This window comes from Rana temporaria, chromosome 3 (genome assembly GCF_905171775.1).
Source record: "Rana temporaria chromosome 3, aRanTem1.1, whole genome shotgun sequence".
Taxonomy (NCBI): Eukaryota; Metazoa; Chordata; class Amphibia; order Anura; family Ranidae; genus Rana; species Rana temporaria.
The window spans coordinates 155613963-155634497 of NC_053491.1; the positions used below are offsets into that span (position 1 = coordinate 155613963).

The following is a 20535-nucleotide window of genomic DNA, read 5'->3' on the forward strand; positions in this document are numbered from 1 at the left end:
TGGCGCGGAGAATGGAAAGTGTAATCTCTCTCAGACGCGTGGCAACATCTCCAGATGTCATATAACTCATTTTCTGCCAAAAAGGCAGCAAGAGGGGAAGTGAACCTTTTAGCATTTGAGGAGGAATCAACGTGTATGTCAGGTACTAAATTGAAGTCGCCACAAATCAAAAGATTACCTTTCTGCATATCTATAATTTTTTTCATAGTAGCCTTGTGGAATTTCATTTGACCAATATTAGGTGCATAAATGTTGACTATCGTATACACTACATTATCTAGCATGCAAACCAAGATAAAAAATCTGCCTTCAGGATCAGCATATTCATTTAAAAGATTGAAAGCTAGTGTATCTCTAATAGCAATTAATACTCTCTGCTTGCGATTAAAATCTGCCTTGAAAATATGAGGATATGAGTTATGGCGACATTGAGGAGCATTATCTTTGATAAAATGTGTTTCTTGTAGGCAAAGAACATCGCAGTTGGAAGTTAGCGCAGTCTTCCACACTGAGGCCCTCTTAGCCGGGTGATTTAAACCATTGGTATTAATAGAGAGAAAATTGATAGACATTTCGTAGCGGTGTGTATGAGCGATGAGTGTGATACTTACAGAAAGGGATTACCTCTAGGCGATAAGGATCAGTGTTATTTGAAAGATGTCCAGAAGTATGCACTGTCAGGGAACACGGAATCAACCTGTCGTTCTGTGACAGCTGCAAATAAAAACTAAAACAAAAATAAAATCAAAACAAGAAACAAAATAACAAAGCAAAGCAAAACTAAACAAAACAAGATGAAACAAAATAAAATAAAAATAAACCTTAACCAAACAAAACAAAATAGCCAAAATATTTGGAATGGCAACAAATCAAAATATTGTAGTTGCTAGCAAATGTATAAGAAACAAATCGCTATTGTGTGTACTAGGGATATGAACCTGGCACAAGCAATGTAATAACACAGGTCGGGTGAAAACTATAACCGACCAAGAGGAGAGGTAATGTTCAGCAAGCAAGGTTAATATAAAAGTAATATGTCAGATACTAGGGGGATGTATTGACATCAGAGGAATATCGCCAATGACTATAGCAATATATAGTAAAAATAAAAATAGAGAAAAAAAAAAATAAAAAAGAAGGAAGGAAGGAAAAGGGAAAAGCATCAGAGGGAAAATACAATGGTCTCTCATTTTCCTCTGTTTAAACGATTTCCATCGGGATGATTGACTGGATCCAATGCAGGAGCTCTTCTTCCATCTTTATAGGAAGGAGATGGGGTAATACCCCAAGATTGAAGCAATTGCAGGCCATCTTTAGGGTTGGACACGACGATGGTTGATCCATTATGAGTAATTATCAGAGTTGCAGGATGTTTCCATTTATATTGAATTTTGTGATCACTCAATGCCTTGGTAGTAGATTTAAGTTGTCTTCTCAAATGCAGAGTATATTGCGACAGGTCTGCGTAAAGATGGATGTCTTTATATGGACCAGGAAGTACTGAAAGGATCCTAGCTTTTGCCAATAGCTTTTCTTTTGTTGGATAAAAATGGATTTTCATTAGGACGTCTCTAGGAATAGCTGGGTCCATATTTTTAGGTTTGGGAATGCGATGAATCCTATCTATCATTCTTTCCATTTGGGAAACTTCCGGCAGTAAATTGGCAATTAAATCATCCGCATATTTGTTTAAACCATCAGGGGGAACATTTTCAGGGACCCCCCTCAGTTTAACATTGTTTCTCCTTGAACGGTCCTCAAGGTCTGCGAGTTTGGCTTTAATTTTGTCGTTATCATATGACAGGTCTCTATAAGCGTCCATAAGACCATTGACTGTGTCATACTGATCATCCATTTTATTTTCAACTGTGACAACCCTGTCATTTAGACCTCTCAATTCAGTGGAGAATGAATTCATCATTAATGAGAAGTTAGACATAAGGGATGATTGTAGCGAGACAAGCATATTTTTCATGGTGGTGTCTAACACCGGTTGTCCCACAGTAGGATAGTTTGTAATTAGAGATGCGTCACAGGGGTTAGCTGAGGTATGCTGCATGTGTGACATACCTGGGATTAGATTAGGAGCTGCGTCATCAATCCTCCTCCGCGATTTAGCAGGGCTGTGAGATGAAGGGCTAATTGAGGGAGAGCCTCTAACAATGGACCCTTGTTTGATATCCTGCCATGGAGCTCCCTCTTCATCAGGCAAATCGGAGTACGTTGCAGGCATCTGATATACAGCCGCGGCGTCTGCGCCATCATTCAGCCCTGATATCGCTGTACCCGGCATCTCTAATAAATCTGCAAGTTTTTTGCAGTTCCCCTTCTCCTTCTTCTTCCGCGGAAACATCGAGTATGTTCCGCAGGCAAATATCAACAATTACCGATAGTTTTTGTGGCTTTAAATAAGCGTTTTGCCGCTTTATCCCCGGTTCTCCGACGGAGCTCTCTGCTCAAGCGGCCATCACGATCGCCTGCAAGCCACGCCCCCCAGGTACCATTATTTCTTAATGACACCTCAAATGTGGGTAGCAGTTGCACTGGTGTGGCTATTTTTGCAAACTTAAAGCAGAGTTCCACCCAAAAATGGAACTTCCGCTTATCCCACTCCTCACCCCCTTACATGCCACATTTGGCATGTCATTTTTTTTGGGGGGGGGGGGGGGAGTGGGGGTATCAGGAGAAGGGGACTTCCTGTTCCACTTCCTCCTTCCGCCGAGGGGCTGCAAAGGCGATTAAGCTTAATTGCCTTTTGGCAGCCCCTCCCTGTAGGCGACTGCCTAGGACACGTAACAGGTCCTAGGCGATCGCCTGTCCAATAAAACAGCGCAGTGCCGCTCGCGCATGCGCAGTGGGTGCCCGGCCGTGAAGCCGAAAGCTGTCACGGCCGGGTGCCCACAGTGACAATGAAGACGCCGGCCGGGGGGGGGGGGGGGGAAGAGGTGCGGAGCCCCGGCCGGCGCGTCGCTGGAACAGGTAAGTGTGTTTATTAAAAGCCAGCAGCTACACTTTTTGTAGCTGCTGACTTTTAATAAACATAAATATTGGCTGGAACTCCCCTTTAACTAGTCCGGTTTGGAGTTATGCATGTCAAGTATGTATGTGTCGGACCTGACCAATCCCTGTGGAAGATGGATATCACTCTACTAGGCACTGCTACTACAGTGATTGCTGCAAGCTTGCAAGTCCCACCAAGCTAATGCCCTGCTGCTTAACAAACACAGATTGATACTGCCATAAATAAAAAAACTTCCTGTACACACTGCCTTTGCACTGTATAGTTTTCTTTGATGTGGACAACAGAACACCTCCCCTTTTAATCTTCTTCATACCATAATGCAGCCACTACATCTAAGGACTAGTAAACGGCAATACATTTTATTTTTGTTCTTGGGATTATATATACCGTGCTTAAAACATTTATACAAAATGTATGAATAATTTGGATGAAAAAAAAAAAAAAAAAAGGGGGAAGGTGAGAACCCTCTTCCAAAATCCAACTGTTTGTGAACTTATTATTAAGCAAAGAAGCCAATCATTCCGAGCGACCTAAAAAGGCAACCGTCAGTGGAAAACACAAACCTCAGGACCATTTCATCCGCTTGACAATCATCAGCTTATTAGAAAAGGACCACACAAGTGAGCTGGAAAAAAAAAAAAACACTGGAGAATATCTACACTTCTACTTAGGAGGAACTCCATTCTAAAAGAAAAAAAAAAAAAAAAACCTTTAAAAAGTTAATAAATGGCAAAGTTATCAGATCTTAGAATGCAACTGTTCAACGATCCAGTCTATGTCTCTGACCAAACAGACAAAAAAAGCCTGCTCTCTGTAATATGACAGCACAGTGTATTATATGAGCTTTGAATTTGTGGTGTCAGCCCTGCCCACTTGATTTCTGATGGATTACAAAGAACACAGACCATTTCATACCTCTAAATCCCCTCCTTGTGTACAGGTAGAGCACAGGTATTTTATGTACTAAAATTAAAGAAATATAACGAACACTTTAAATTGTATATTTAGCAGACAAAAAGAAAGCAAATGAGCGAAGTTCATTGTCCAGGTTTATATTACTCGATATCATACACAAAGACTTATTTCTTTCTATGGCTTGCTTGCCTTAAACCAGGGCTCGACAAAATCCGGGTGCCTGGTCGCAATTGCGACAAGAAATATTGACCTGGCACCCGGGAAAAGCTTAGGCCTGTAGAAGGCCGCGGCCTCAATTACCGGCCAGCGCACGGCGGGGGCGCACGGAGACACAGGATCCTGGGTCTCTGTGCGCCCCCGCCGCGCGATCGATTGAGGCCGCGGCTTTGCGGGCCTTCTACAGGCCTAAGCTTCCTTCTGTGATCTTGTGGTGCGCCATCTTGTGGTGGCCGTTGGCATTACAAATAAAACAGCAATTCGAATGTGTTTTTCACTGCCATCTCCTTCCCTCTAATTAGAGCCCCCAAACATTATATATATTTTCTATTCTAACACCCTAGAGAATAAAATGGCGGTTGTTTTAATACTTTCTGTCACACCGTATTTGCGCAGTGGCCTTACAAGCGCACTTTTTTGGGGGAAAAAAAATACACTTTTTTAAATAAAAAAATAAGACACCTGTAAAGTCAGCACAATTTTTTTTATATTTGGAAAGATAATTTTACACCGAGTAAATTGATACCCAACATGTCACGCTTCAAAATTGCGTTCGCTCGTGGAATGGCGACAAACTTTTACCTTTTAAAATCTCCATAGGCAACGTTTAAAAAAATTCTACAGGTTGCATGTTTCGAGTTACAGAGGAGGTCTAGCATTATTGCTCTCGCTCTATCAATTGCGGCAATACCTCACATGTGTGGTTTGAATACCGTTTACATATGCAGGCGCTACTCACGAATGCGTGCAAGCTCGGCGGGACAGGGCGCTTTTTCTGGCTCCTAGATTCCAAGCAAATTTGTCAAACCCTGCCTTAAACTATTGGGACTCATGCTACATCAGGGCTGTCTTCTGATATACCCATCACAATTATACTTGTGACATCTTTGATGGGTCTTCTTCAGTAAACCTTTCATGGTATAAAAATAACAGCTGTCATTGCTGGCATTTATTTTTTATAGAAGTTCTGAGCTTCTTGGGTGTCTTGCCTAACCTGCAGCAATTTCCCCCCCAGAACAAGCATGTAGGTTGAAGGACTGTCCAGAGACTGGAATGCAATAAGCATTGAAGCTAGAAGAACAGCATTACAGTCAACTACCACATTTTATTAAAATCAAAAGTCAGCAATGACCGCCACAGTAATTCTATATTGACATGTAATGACCTTCCCACCTCTCTGCTATAGTTCTTGACTTTGCTAGGTCTTTCTGACCCCACTCTTTCTCTTCTATTTCACAGTTTGTCATGGGTGATCCATAGTACAGGTCAGTGTAAGCATACATTTCAAAATACACAAGGATAGCATACTACATTTTGGAAATTATGAACCTGGCTACACGAAAAACACAGCAATTATGATTTTTCTTTATAGATACGGAACAGGGTCCAGGGACATGGATAGAGGAACATCATTACAACCAAGCAACTTACGCTGACCATACACTGGTAGAACTGAATATTCCTATGAAAAATCTTTCCAGTACGTTTGATAATGCCGTTAGACACTTGACAAATGTCAAAAGCACTTCAAAATACCATTTGCTTTTAACATTTTTTAACACATTAAGAGCCGGTTCACACTGGGGCGACCTGGGATCCGACTTAAAGTTGCCCCAAGTCGCGTGGTTGAGAAAATGAATTGAAGTGAATGAGAGCCGTCTTAATGTACACTACTGCAGTCGCTCCGACTTCAGAAAAGGTTCCTGTACTATTTCAATCCGACTTCTAGGCAATTTGTACCCATTGATTTCAATGGAAGTTGCCTCAGAAGTCTGATCACTGTCTTAACTGAAGCAACAATACAGGAAGATAACATACATTTCTCAGGCAAGCTCCACTCTCCCACAGAGCCGATTGTTGTTTGATTGGCCACTGGAAAGCCTCCTGTCCTGGAGGCGACTTGAAGTTGCCTGATGGTTCATACTCAAGTCGTGTCCAAGTTGCCTCCCAAAGTCGTGTTGCCCCTGTGTGAACCGGCTCTGTTAGAATTTCCTTTCCACTCCTTAGATTTTTTTTTATTGCCAGGGTTAAAAGTGATCAATTTGAAAATCAAACAAACATTCCAAAATCGTCGAACAAAATGCTACCATTGCATGGCCAGCTTAGTGTAGAAGTCCAGTCTAAGTCCATTAGGGCTGCAGCTAACGATTATATTCATAACCGATTATTGTTTTGATTAATCGGATGATAACCTTAGAGAGTGTGGTGTACAATTTTGTTAATATGTAAAGTTTAAAAAAAAGAAGAAGAAAAGGCATATAGGGCATCTGTTGTCAGCAGTCCCTCCTCTCCACTGAAGCAGGGGCAGAGAGAGACGATCACATGACCAGATCGTCCTGAGAATAGATAGGCATATGCATCTTTCTTCTAAGGCTAGTTAGTATAGGCGTTAGAATGGAGGTGGGAGCAGGTTAAGGATCAGATGGGTTTAAGCTGGCCATAGATGGTTTGAATCTCAGTTGGTTCAGTAGGGATCGTTAGATTCAAGCCATGTATGGAAAGGCTGAATATACCCAAAGATGATGGATCAATCAATTTGGCTACAACCAGCCTTGCAGATTTTACATGCTGTTACAGTGTTCTCCCAGCGGGGATGGCTTCCCCCACCGATATAAACACAATAGCTCTGTGGGAGGAACTCCCCTGTCAACACTGATTAAGTACTAATTTATAGTGCGAAACGCGTCAACTGTTTTACTCCCGTGTGGTGTGCTGTAACTTGTAGCGCATTTTTCCTTTTTTAAATAGACAACCATCAAGGTTTTTTGGAGTGCGGCTGTCCATATTCTCTTTTTCCATTTGTTGCCTTGTGCATTGCCAGCACCCTTGATCTCCTGAGACTACACTGATCACCCTAACACAATCCAACTGGAGCGGTAACTTTCTTTCTTTTAACACTGACCGTGTTGATGGGGGAACTGAGTGCATTTTTTTTGTGCAAACTGTGGTTGCTGTAATGAAGGCCTCTTGAGCCCCCCCCCTAGGGAAAGAGCCTTGACTGATGGGGGCATTAACCAGGTACTGGACAAGGCGGTGGTCATGGTGGGATTGGCTACTTGGGGGGTTGGGTTGGGCCGGAGCTCCGATAAAAGGGATCGCCCCAGGGAATTCTGGGTCCTTTGGAAGCGCGCTGGGAAGAGCTGCCCACCCTCCCGCCCCTTTTGTTATGGTACGTCACAGCTTGCTGCGGTTTTCTTGACCTTGCCAGCAGAAAATGGCCGTAGTGGGCCATGCCCCTTTATGGATACCGGAAGTGAGGCGGCCTGTCCAGCACATATGGCAAGGACAGGCCCCTCCCCCTTCCGGAATTGTGCTCACAGTAAAACTGTGACTGGCACTGGTTACAAATGGTTTAAAGTTGTTATGTTTGCTTTAATAAAGCTGTGGCCTTGCCCTTTCCAACTTAATGGTTGTAAGAGTGTTTATTTATTGGGATGAAGGGGCAAGGGGGAAGGTTTATCTACATAAGTTTGTAGTAAGGGGTACGTGGTAGCATTGCGCCTCAGCAGTCAAGAAGTTTGCTCTGTCTATGGCTGGCCTTTGACTGGACTTCTAAAATTTTCAAACGGTGGTCATTAATGACAGCCTATGTTCTTATCTCCAGCTAGTTTTAAACTTATTTTCAAACCAAACCATCACTTTTAAGTCTAGCTCTGGCTGTTGTTGGGAGTGGAGGACTACTGAACAATATCCAAGATACATGCAGTCTCCTTGGATCCATGCAGGCACACTGGCTGCTCCGTCTGACCTCTGGGGGTCTGCAGTAGGAACTTATGTGTGCTGTGGGAAACCAAACAAATTGACAGTTTCCCAGGTGAGGATTTTTTGTGAACGTAGTGGTGTCCTAGCGGAATAGGCAGTGGAAAAGGGAAGTCTTAACAATCTTTTTTCTTTACAGGTAAGAAAGTTCAGAGATGCTTTCAGTTTATGAAAATGTCCCTTTACTGTACACTAAAATTGTAGGTCTTTGGTAAAAGAAAATGTCATACCACAAACATAGGAGCTGCCCATACTAAACCGTTTTGGAAAACACAGGCTCCAGGGCAGTTATCTTTATCTGGCTCCACAACCTAGAAGGCATTGACTTGGAACCAACATGCTATTGCATACATACATGCTTTTTACAGGTCAATGACTCACCAATTAAAAGGAAGGATAACCTTTATGGAACTGTCACCTTCAAAAAACAAGTCAGCAATGGCTGCTCCCATATAATCATATCCTGACAAGTGTCTTTTTGCTAAATATATTCGCACAAACAATAAATCAATGTTTTGCTAGTTTTCTGAGCTTCAAGGCAGAATTTGTAGTTTAAATCAACACGTTAACTAACTAAATCAAATGCATTCGAACCGAGCTCGAGATCCGTAGAAAAACAGCATTTCTTTTTTCATGTGCAACACTCCCCATGATCTGCAAGGCACTGTCTGCAACGCAGATTGATTTCACACCACAGAACAAAGTGTTACCATCTCTTATTAGTTACACAATGGGAGCCAACCATACAGAAATACAGACAAGAAGAGCAGAATTTGTTCTAGGAGGATAAATGCATGAATACGAGTAGCCTTTAATAAGAGCCAAATGTTTCCAAGTAAGACATTTAACATATTTTTCAAGTAAATACAAAAAGGAAGGCTGCATATCTCATAGGCTGGTCATGGACAGCTCCATTAAAAATTATTCTCATCAATTTGAGCATTGCTTACAATTTTCAGGACATTTCCTTGGTACCAGACCATGGTAAGAGGGTTATTTTTTATCACGCAAGATTCACATAAATGCACACATTGGAAACAAGTGGGAAAATGTGTGACTCCTATTTGAAAATTGTGCAAATCTTGTATGAAAACACTTTACACAGACTAGTGCAACCAGGGTGCCCATACATGGATCAAAATTCAGCCAGTCTCTGCTGAACTGGTCAAATTTCGATCCATGTATGGCCAGCTTAGCACACTTGTCCCGCTGTTAGCAGGGGGAGGGGGGGGGGGTTATTGAAAAGGTGGGCTAGTACCTCCCCATCCATCTGTCCCACAAAAGAAATCAAATGGGGCTGCAAATTTCATTTTCTGTATATCTCCGATGATTAAGCAGTCATGAGCAGGGATGGCACTTTGCGTTACTGCCCAATTGAACCAATTTAATGAGGTACAAATCTAATTAAGAAGAAAGAAGAGCATTTGACCCTTATATGGCCATCTTAAAATTGTCTACTATGCAAGACAAGGTGTATAATAAGATCAACAGCTGCACGTCCTCCACAACTATGGGAGATATCACATGCCCAAGAATTCTTGATGGACAAGAAATTGACTGGGTTATATTATGGCTTAGCTAATCACCATTGTGGCTCCGGGGATATCAGCAGAATGCCTCCTCCACTCCTTCATAGATAAAAACAATAGTATATAGTGGTCAGTCATAAAGAACTTCATTCAGTGGTGAGATCATGCACGCTAGGCCAGCTGCCCACCATCTAATGCCTCTTGGCTTCTTTATCCTGAGCTTACATACATTTCTATACACTATGCAATTCCTTCTGCAGATGCAAACATTGTAAACGGTGCATGGCTACACCATAATCAAAGCATGCTTAATATGATGACCATACAATCTGAGTTAAGCCATTATGTCTGTACTTTAATCATAATGACAAGAAAGACTATTTGAATTGCTTGAAGATGTCAATGACACAAAACAGCTTATCATTCTATTTGTTTCAAGGGAACTTTTAAACATGTACTAAAAGCAGCACTCCTAGGAACTATCAGCAAAGGTCATCACTCTGCACCAACAATCACTTTATTAGAGGTCCATATTAAATGATAAAAAGGATAAATGTCTAGTGCCTTCATTTTAGGGCTCACAAATACCACACCAGACATTGGATGCCTTTCCTACTGTACTATAGACAGACTTGTTCTACATTAATGATAAGTAGTCATGGGACGCCCAAAAATTACTAAACAATAAAGCTTAATATTTTTAGGCTGATAATACCTGGCATGGCACTGGCAGGCTTTGTAGACAGTGGTTTGGAGGCCATCCAATAGGCATAGCTAAGGTAGCCTATTCGTCGAGTGCCTCAAATTCCTACACAAGTCAGTTGAAAGCACCGTCTGTAGGATCCCTGGCCTCTTCACTTATATCTTCCTCTCTTCCCTACAGCCCATGATGAACACGCTGAGCGCACTGTCAGGTAAAGTCCAATGAACCTCAAGGCTGGATTCAAACATCTGTGGTGCGTTATGTCACGTATTAATGTTCTTTGTGATAGGGTAGCCTGTTCATAGGGTGTGCCTTTTTTTTCTCCTCAGTGCCAACACTTAGATCCATTGTGTTGTGGATGTGCATTGGAAAGCTATTTAGCCTAGGTTCACACTGCTGCGAATTCAAAATCGCGGTAAAATGCGCGATTTCGCGGCCGCGATTTTGGCCGCAATTTAATGTAAATCGCGGACCGGAATCGCAAAAAGTAGTACAGGAACTACTTTTTGAAATCGCAGATGCGGCGTCGCACTGATTAGGACAGTGCCATTGCCGACAATTGCCGGCAAATGCCGCCGATTTGAGATGCGATTTGACATGTCAAATCGCATCTCAAATCGTACCCAGTGTGAACCAGGGCTTTAAAGCCAATGGAGGGACACCACAATTCACATGTTGTGGTAATATAAGCGTTTTTACCATGCGTTAGTGCAACACGAAGATGTGAATCCAGCCTATAGAAACCTCTACTATGTATCAGTAAAGAAAACTGCAAGTCTCTAAATGCCCATCTACACAAGCCCATGTGGAATATTCCAATGGTCACACTGCCTGCTAAAAACGTACAGGAGCCATGTGGAAAATTGATGGCCAAACAGTGCCTGCATCTAATCTGAGTGCTGCTGGAGCCAGCTATCGGAATCCACCAACCATCAGGGGAGATTCCTTCATTCGCACAGTTTAGTGTCAATCTGTTAAGATCTCCTTTATTCAGCCCAAGGCTGCAAAGCACAAATCTGTGAGAGAGTGTATAGCCAGACCATCATCCCTTTGTAATGAACATGTTAACCTTATTCCTCATTGCCTGGGGAACATATTGGAAATGTAGTTTACAGGTTATAGTCAGGATATAAAATGACATATACATTTTAATACTTAAAGCAAAGTTCCACCCATTTAAAAGTCAGCAGCTACAAAAAGTGTAGGTGCCGACTTTTAATAATCAGACATTCATCTGACCCACGGTCCAGTGATACGGGTGCAGGAAGCCCCGCTCCTCTCCCAGGCATCGACATTCTAACTGTGGGCGCCCGGCTGCGCGTGCTGCGAATGGCCAGGCAATCTTCTGGGACCTGCAAAGTGTCCCAGAAGATTGCAGGGAGGGAGGGCGCCAGAAAGAAGAAGTGGGAGCTGTGTGCCCGTAAAGACAGGGTACCCACTACTAGCATACTAGCTCATTATGCCATTTGCCTTACAAGTATACCACAAAAAAAAAGTCAGCGGGTATACAACCGCTTTAAGGTGAAAAGAACGTGTGCCACCCTTTTTCTTACCTGAACTCCATCGATCCTGCGACGAGCCCCGCATCTCCAGCCGCTGTCTTGGGTCCTTATTGAATAGATAGCAGCGAGAGCCAATCAAATTCAGTGACACAGGGGCAGGGCCAACTCCCGCTGTCAGCGTCAATGTACACAGCAGCAGGACTTGGGAGCACTCCCGCACAGGTGCCGCTGCCAGGGGACCCCAGAAAAGGAGGATCGGGCCGCTCTGTGCAAAACCCTTGCACTGAGCAGGTAAGTATAATATGTTTGTTATTTAAAAATGAAAAACCTTTACAATCACTTTAAAGCGGAGGTTCACCCTAAAACATCTATGTACCATTACATGCAGCATATTTGCGTCAGCTACAGTATGCTGTTTTTTTTTTTTTTTAATCGCTGTACATACCGTTATATAGTTCATTTTCTTTTCTTCCTCCCGCGGAGAATAGGCCTTCCTATGAAGAGGCGTAGATGAATGACGTGCGGAAAAGGCGCGTCACGCGTTGCGAAAATAGACTGAGACTCGGCTATATACGGCGCCTGCGCAGTCAGCTCCTAGTCTGTGCACAGGCGCCGTATAGCGCCGTGTCCCAGATCGGCTATTTTCGGAACGCGTGACGCGCCTTTTCCGCACGTCAATCATCTACGGCTCTTCATAGAAACGCCTATTCCCCGCGGGAGGACGAAAAGAAAATAAACTATATAACGGTATGTACAGCGATAAAAATAAAAAAATACCAGCATATTGTAGCTGACGTAAGTATGCTGCATGTAATGGTACATAGATGTTTTTTAGGGTGAACCTTCACTTTAAGCTACATTTACTCTTCTCTAGAGTGAGTGTAACCCCTTTTCGCCCACCCTGGCATCCTCTTAATTGGGCTCTTTTGCCTAGGGGGGGGGGATTTCCCTAGTCACGTGACCACTTTGATTAGTTGTCATAGCAATCACACGATTGGGAGTCTGTCCTACCAAACCCTGAATCATTAGTACAGGCGGAGAGCCGTCTGACAGCTTAGTCTTTGTGCTCAGAGTGCGCTTGTAGCACAGAAACCTATATCTGCCATAGTTGCATATATGTGGTGTGTGGGCATTAAAAAAATATGTAAACCCACTATTTTATATGACGGATATGTGCCTGCTATATCATGTACTTGTATGAAAAAGTATCCCGTTGTCTTCCTGGTGTTCATGTCAGTCCCTATGCTTTCCTATAATAAAAAGAAACTGACCACACTACACATTAAAGCACAGCATGGTCAGTCCTGTAGCTATGCTGGGAACCCCCCCCCCCCCCCAGCTTATTTGCAGCTGAGAACAGAGGGAATGTGATAACTTATAAAAAAGGACACAAAAAGCATTCATCATTTTTAGTTTTATTTTATATATCTATAAACAAATGTTTTCCTTTTCATTTCTAGTTTAAACTAAATGGATGCTGAATGAATAACTCGGGAGCATGCCCGCAAGGTAACCCCTGGGAGAGGGCTTCTCCTAGGATGTTATCTGATGTGGGGAGGGGCCGCGAGGGACCCCAGAAGTCGCGGATTGGGGCCACTCTGTGCAAAACATGCTGCACAGTGGAGATAAGTATAACATGTTTGTTATTTAAAAAAAAAAAAAAAAACACAAAGCTTTACAATCACTTTAAGTAGGCATGTTTTTTTCAAAGGTATGTGTGCTGTCTGAGCCTTGGTTCACACAGGTGCGATGCGAGAACCCTGAAAATCCACTTCGGGTCGCACCCGACTCGCACGGCAGTTCACACTGCCATATGCAAACTGCTGGGGAGTGTTATTATATGTTAAACGACACCCCCATTTCAGCTTGCGTATTGCACTGCGATCTGACAGTTTGGACATGAATCGGATCGCAGATGTGTGAACACACATGCGATCCGATTCTGGTCCGAACAGAAAAAAGGGTCCTGTGCGCGTTTGGACCGAATGCGGTGCGATATCAGCCATACTATCTGTATAGCTGAAAACGCACCGCACAGACATCGCATGTAATGTGAACCGGGCCTTAGGCAGTCCATTCAAACTGAATTGGCTGGCACCTCAGACCCCAGAAATCGGACCTTCACTTTTCCTAAAAGTGTCCCTCACTGCGATGCCCATTTGTTTGTCAGCAAGGTGCGTTGAGGTGCCATTCATTCTGAATGAAATCACATTGCATCACTGCAAGTAGTGGGCGTTGCCGCATGAAGTGGTAACACGCACCGAACATATGTGTTTACACAATGCAAGTGTGAACAGGGGCTACGATCACCTTCTGCATAATATAATATGCCATTTTACATTTACACATGTTCTAAGCTGCCCCTGGATGCACAGAATTCTATTATTATCTCTAAATGCAGATAAACTGAATGCACCTGAAAACAGGTCTGCACAGCGTGCTTTTTACTATTTACAATCAGGAGGGACATGCAGTCACAGAAAAGTAATCACCAGAGTGAATGAGGCCTTAGGATCACCCAGCAATAGGGGCACACAATCATCTCCTCCAGAAAATCGATTTACCATCTCTCTGCAACATTTTGCAACTATAGTTACAATGTCTCCCAAGTGCCAGCTGCTCACTGATCCTCTGATAAAGGCAGAACATTTCATGACACACTAGTTACAGATGTGTTCAGAAAACTTCCCAGCTCACAAGGTGTGTGTGTGTGAGTGAGAGAGAGTGTGAGTGAGTGATATATATATATATATATATATATATATATATATATATATAATCTGTGTGTGTGTGGTTATGTGTATGTATGTGTGTGTGGTTATGTGTATGTATGTGTGTGTGTGAGAAGGAGGGTGGGAAATTACTACTGTAACACCCAAACAAGACCCAGCAAGTCTGAACTGTACAAGTCAGCCAGCGATCTCCATCCCCCAACACACTCCTTCCATAACTAAACATACTAAAAGTTTTTATCCCATTCACAACACTGATCAAAGAGCACAAAGCACGCCCTGACCTCCACCGCTTACTTTATCTTGTCGTCGTCGCCCCCCCCCCCCCCCCTTGCTGTAATATACTCCCTCCCCCAGGACTTACAGACCATGGAAAGGATGAGACATTCCTAACAAGAGTCTGTTTTTTTTTTTACAGCTCCTTGAATGGGAATGTCTCAGAAATAAAAGCAAAGTATAAAAACCAAAACACAATCTAAAAACAAACATAAAAATACAATTGTAAAGCACTGTGCAAACTGTTGGCACTATATTAATCCTGAACAATAAAACACAATTTAAAAACCCAAAAATAAAGTTGTAAAGCACTGTGCAAACTGTTGGCACTATATTAATCCTGAACAATAAAACACAATTTAAAAACCCAAAAATAAAGTTGTAAAGCACTGTGCAAACTGTTGGCACTATATTAATCCTGAATAATAAAACACAATTTAAAAACCCAAAAATAAAGTTGTAAAGCACTGTGCAAACTGTTGGCACTATATTAATCCCGAATATTATTATTTAGGATTAATATAGTGTCAACACTTTGCACAGTGCTTTACAAATTTATTTTTAGGTTTTTAAATTGTGATTATTAGTCACAATTTAAAAACCTAAAAATAAAATTGTAAAAAGCACTGTGCAAACAGTTGGTGCTACATAAATCCTGAATAATAATAATAATAATAATAATAAATAAAAAAAGGGAAGGATATAAGGCTTCACTCACACAGCCATAAAATGCATTTACAAGCTTTTATTTACAGAACTGAATGCAGCTGCGTTGTTTTCAATGGAGACATTCACACAGGTGTGTCAACGTGACACATTCTGGAACGCCAAATCCAAAAACCTGCGTCTGAGGACGTATGTATACATGCATGTCAGATGTAGGTATTTGGGGGAAAAACACACAATAGGACAATTTTACATAAGTATTTACTGATCATTACAGGAGGAACATTTGTGCTAGAAATATTATATTAATAATAAAACACACACACACACACATAATAAGATCAGTCCAATTCTTGGGAACGTAGCCCAAAACCACAAAATAAAGATAAAATACAAAATAAAAAAGAAAATACAGCGGCTCCAGGCGGAATCTGGAAGCAGCTGTGTACATCAACCAATCAGTATCTTGTTTTGATTTTCAAAGCCTAACTGAAGAAAGTGAAGATAGAAAATGATTGGTTACTGAGCAGGGCTGCTGCAGTGTTATGAAAACTTCCCCCTTTAAACATAACAAATAAAAAAACAAAAAAGGATAAAATAATAAAAACAAAAGCTAAAATAACCCCAACAAGTAGAAGTGAGGCCGCCCATACACAGGCAGTCAGTCGTGTAGTGATTGGGAGGACAGTGTGGTTATCAGTGGAGAAGGAAGCATGTAATGTGATGACTGGGAGCAGGTATGAGGTGACCACAAGGAGAAGTGATGTGTCCCCAGAACCTGCAGACTCCATGCAGACTCCATGCAGTCACCCCTCCCCCTCGAAGTTGATGACAAAGTCCATCATTGGTGTGAGGCGGTGAGCCCGGTGTGGTGAGGACGGGGCGGACATAGTAATGAGGGCGCTTTTCCTCTCCAACAGGTGCCCCTCTCTTTCCCTCTCACACATGTCACTCACCCAAGTTGCAGTCAGTGTCGGGCTGTCCCCTGTCGGTGTCCCCGGTGGTCCAGCTCTCAGCCCTCAGCTCCCATGTCTGAGCCTCCCGCCCCCGCCGCTCCGAACCGATCAATGAGCCGAGCCAGGCACACCTGTGGGCGATGCACACATCCGCTCTCCAGCACAATACCAGACAGGAAGCAGAAAAAAACCCAGCGAGAGGAGAGACGAGTCCAGCCTTCCACTCAGGATCGGGTTACAGCCTGGCCGTGCGGAGGAATGGGAGGGGCGGGGGGAGCTCACATCGGGAGGGGGGATCCATGACAAAGACTCCGGGCTCCGCACTCATATACTAACTAGACTAGTTCTATGGAATACATAGAGGGACCCAGGGGTGGTGGGGTGCAGCCCCCCCCCCCCCAGTGTCCATTGTTCTCTCTGCTTACATGGAGGGAGAAGAGATCCGTGATCACATACATCTCTTATTTACTAAAGAGAATACATCTATGATATAAACTATCTCACATACTAAATATAATACACCTATGATTATATAAAGATCTGTTATATACTAAATAGAACAGATCTCTTATTTACTAAAGAGAATACATCTATGATATAAAGATCTTTTATATAATAAAGAGAAAACATCTCTTATTTACTTAACCTATGATATAAATATCCCTAATATACTAAAGAGAATACATCTATGATATAAACTATCTCACATACTAAATATAATACACCTATGATATAAAGATCCCTAATATACTAAATAGAACAGATCTCTTATTTACTAAAGAGAATACATCTATGATATAAACTATCTCACATACTAAATATAATACACCTATGATTATATAAACATCTGTTCTATACTAAATAGAACAGGTCTCTTATTTACTAAAGAGAATACATCTATGATATAAAGATCTTTTATATAATAAAGAGAAAACATCTCTTATTTACTTAACCTATGATATAAATATCCCTAATATACTAAAGAGAATACATCTATGATATAAACTATCTCACATACTAAATATAATACACCTATGATATAAAGATCCCTAATATACTAAATATAACAGATCTCTTATTTACTAAAGAGAATACTTCTATGATATAAAGATCCCTAATACATCTATGATATAAAGATCCCTAATACATCTATGATATAAAGATCCCTAATACATCTATGATATAAAGATCCCTAATACATCTATGATATAAAGATCGGTCATATACTAAAGAGAATACATCTATGATATAAACTATTTCAAATACTAAATATAATACACCTATGATATAAAGATCCCTAATAAACTAAAGAGAATACATCTATGATCTTATTTACTAAATATAATACACCTATGATAAAATGATCTCTTATATACTAAAGAGGACAGATCTATGATATAAACATTCTTTTTTATACAAGAGAATCCATCTATGATATAAAGATCTCTTATTTACTAAAGAGAATACATCTATGATATAAACATCTCTTATATACTAAAGAGAATACATCTATGATATAAAGATCTCTTATATACTAAAGAGAATACATCAATGATTTAAATTATTATTATACAGGATTTATATAGCGCCAACAGTTTACACAACGCTTAAGGGCCCTTTCACACCGGCGGACGAACGGTCCGTTTTTTACAAGTCCGTTTACGGACTCGCAATGCATCCCTATGGGATTGTGGACGTTAGCGGATGAGCATCCGCTAACGTCCGTAAAGATCCGCCTCCGCAAAGATCTGCTTTTTCAGACGGAAGAAAACCCTATTTTTCTTCCGTCTGGCGGAACGGATCGGATGAATACGGACACGCGGTCTGTATTCATCCGATTCCCCATAGGGGAGAGCGAAGGAGAGACAGGGCGGTCTCTGCACAGTGTGCGGGGACCGCCCTGTCCGCCGACAGCTCAGCGGGGATTTACGGATGATCCCCGCTGAGCAGACGGACACACACGGGGCGGATCAATACGGATCCGCTCCGTGTGAAAGGGCCCTTACAATAAAAAGGGGGACAGTACAATTACAATACAGTTCAATACAGAAGGAATAGGAGGGACCTGCTCATGAAGCTTACAATCTAAGGGGGGTGGAGGTGGTACAAAAGGTGATGGTTGCAGGGGATGATCTGATGGAGATGACTCAAGTACAGTTCTTAGGTGGGTGTGGGATAGGCTTCCCTGAATAAGTGAGTTTTCAAGGATCGCCTAAAGATGGACAGGGTAGGAGCTGATCTGACATACCGTGGCAGGGAGTTCCAGAGGGTGGGAAAGGCTCTGGAGAAGTACCGTATGCGAGCATGGGAGGAGGTAACAAGGGAGCTAGAGAGCAGGAGGTCCTGGGAGGAGCAGAGAGGACGATTTTGGTGATGTCCTCGGATGTGATCAGTGATGTAGCTGGGGGCAATGTTGGGGATGGCCTTGTATGTTGTGGTTAGTATTTTGAACTTTATACGGTGGGGTAGGGGAAGCCAGTGGAGAGATTGGCACAGAGGGGCAGTAGTCACGGATCGGTTAGTGAGGTGTATTAGTCTGGCAGTACCATTCATGATAGACTGAAGGGGGAATAGTTTGTGTAAAGGTAGGCCAGTGAGGAGGGAGTTGCACTAGTCAAGGCGGAAAATAACCAAGGAGCGAATGAGTTGTTTTGTGGTGTCGTCAGCAAGGAAGGGGTGAAATCTGGAGATGTTGCAGAGGTTAAAGCGGGATTCCACCCGCAATTTTTATTTTTTTAAGTCAGCAGCTACAAACACTGTAGCTGCTGACTTTTAATAAGGACACTTACCTGTCCTAGGCGCCCGCGATGATGCCCCCCCCCCGATGACGATCCGGATTATTTCTGGTCCTGCTCCTCCATTCTCAGTAAGGGAAACAGGCAGTGAAGCTTGCGGCTTCACTGCCCGTTTCCTACTGCGCACGCGCGAGGCTCACGCCGCTTTGTGAATGGGCGGCTGCTCTCTGCGATACACACAGTTCCCAGAAGGCAGCGCGCCCCATTCACCAGAAGGAGGATGTGGAAGAAGACCCACCGCGGATAAGGAAGAGGCAGATTAGGAACACCTTTTTTTTTTTTTTGCAGCAGCATTTTCCTGTGATTTTTTTTCAGGGTGGAACTCCACTTTAAGGAGACACGATTTAGCCAGTGATGGGATGTGAGGGCTGAAGGAGACGTCATAGTCTAAGATTACACCCAGCCAGGGGCGTGGCTAGGTGGCAAAAAGACCAGGGGCTTCAGCCCGAAGTCTCAGTTTGTATGTGACTTTGGCTAGCACGTGACCTACCTGACCTACATACACTGACGGTAGTGACCTACATAAACTGACCTACCTGACATATACTGACCTACATACACTGACCTACCTAACATGCACTGACCTACCTGCACTGACGGTAGTTACCTACATACACTGACCTACCTACACTGACCTACCTGACATACACTGACCTACCTACACTGACGGTAGTTACCTACCTAAACTGACCTACCTGACATACACTGACCTACTTACACTGACATACCTGACATACACTGACCTACCTACACTGACGGTAGTTACCTACATACACTGACCTACCTGACATACACTGACCTACTTACACTGACCTACCTGACATACACTAACCTACCTACACTGACGGTAGTTACCTACATACACTGACCTACCTGACATACACTGACCTACCTACACTAACATTTACATACACATTATTACACTTTCTGATGGTTGTGACCTACCTCAGCTCAGCGGTGTCACAGCAGCAGGCAGTCATTCCGTCAGAGAGCCGAGGAGCCTGGCTGGAGGGGAGGAGAGCCGAGGAGCCTTGAGGAGAGGAGAGGAAAGCCGTCCACGGCCTGCCCAAGCGCCGAGCAGGGATGTGGCCAAATTGTAATTCCCGCCTTCTGGAGCCAGTGCAGCGCGTATGATGGACGTCACATGTCCCGCAGTCGCGACATTGGACCAGTGGGACGTCCATCATAAGGTGTCGCGCAGGCTCCAGAAGGCGGGACCTGCTATGGGACTCGGCCTCACTCGTCCACACTCGGCTACATTCGACGGCGCTCGGGATCAGATCGATCTCGGCGCTCGCCACTCGCTCGGCGGTTTGGGGCTAATAATGCAGTCCTGCCACTGCGAGACTCTGGGCTTTATGGGGTCACATTCGGGCTTCAGCCACGGCTAGCCATCCCCTCCCGATTCCCCTGCCCAGCACCCTGGCATACTAAGGATAATCCATCTATGATATAAATTAATTC

General features: G+C 43.0%; 1 protein-coding gene across 1 annotated transcript in view; it reads right to left on the reverse strand.

Moving 5' to 3' along the window:
- PLXNB2 (plexin B2) overlaps positions 1–16452 on the reverse strand; it is a 296169-nt gene extending 279717 nt beyond the window's left edge. Inside the window, exon 1 of the mRNA XM_040343685.1 lies at positions 16277–16452. The gene's annotated coding sequence lies outside the window, so the exon portion shown is untranslated. The remainder of the gene's footprint in view (positions 1–16276) is intronic.
- Between the last annotated feature and the right edge of the window lie 4083 nt (positions 16453–20535).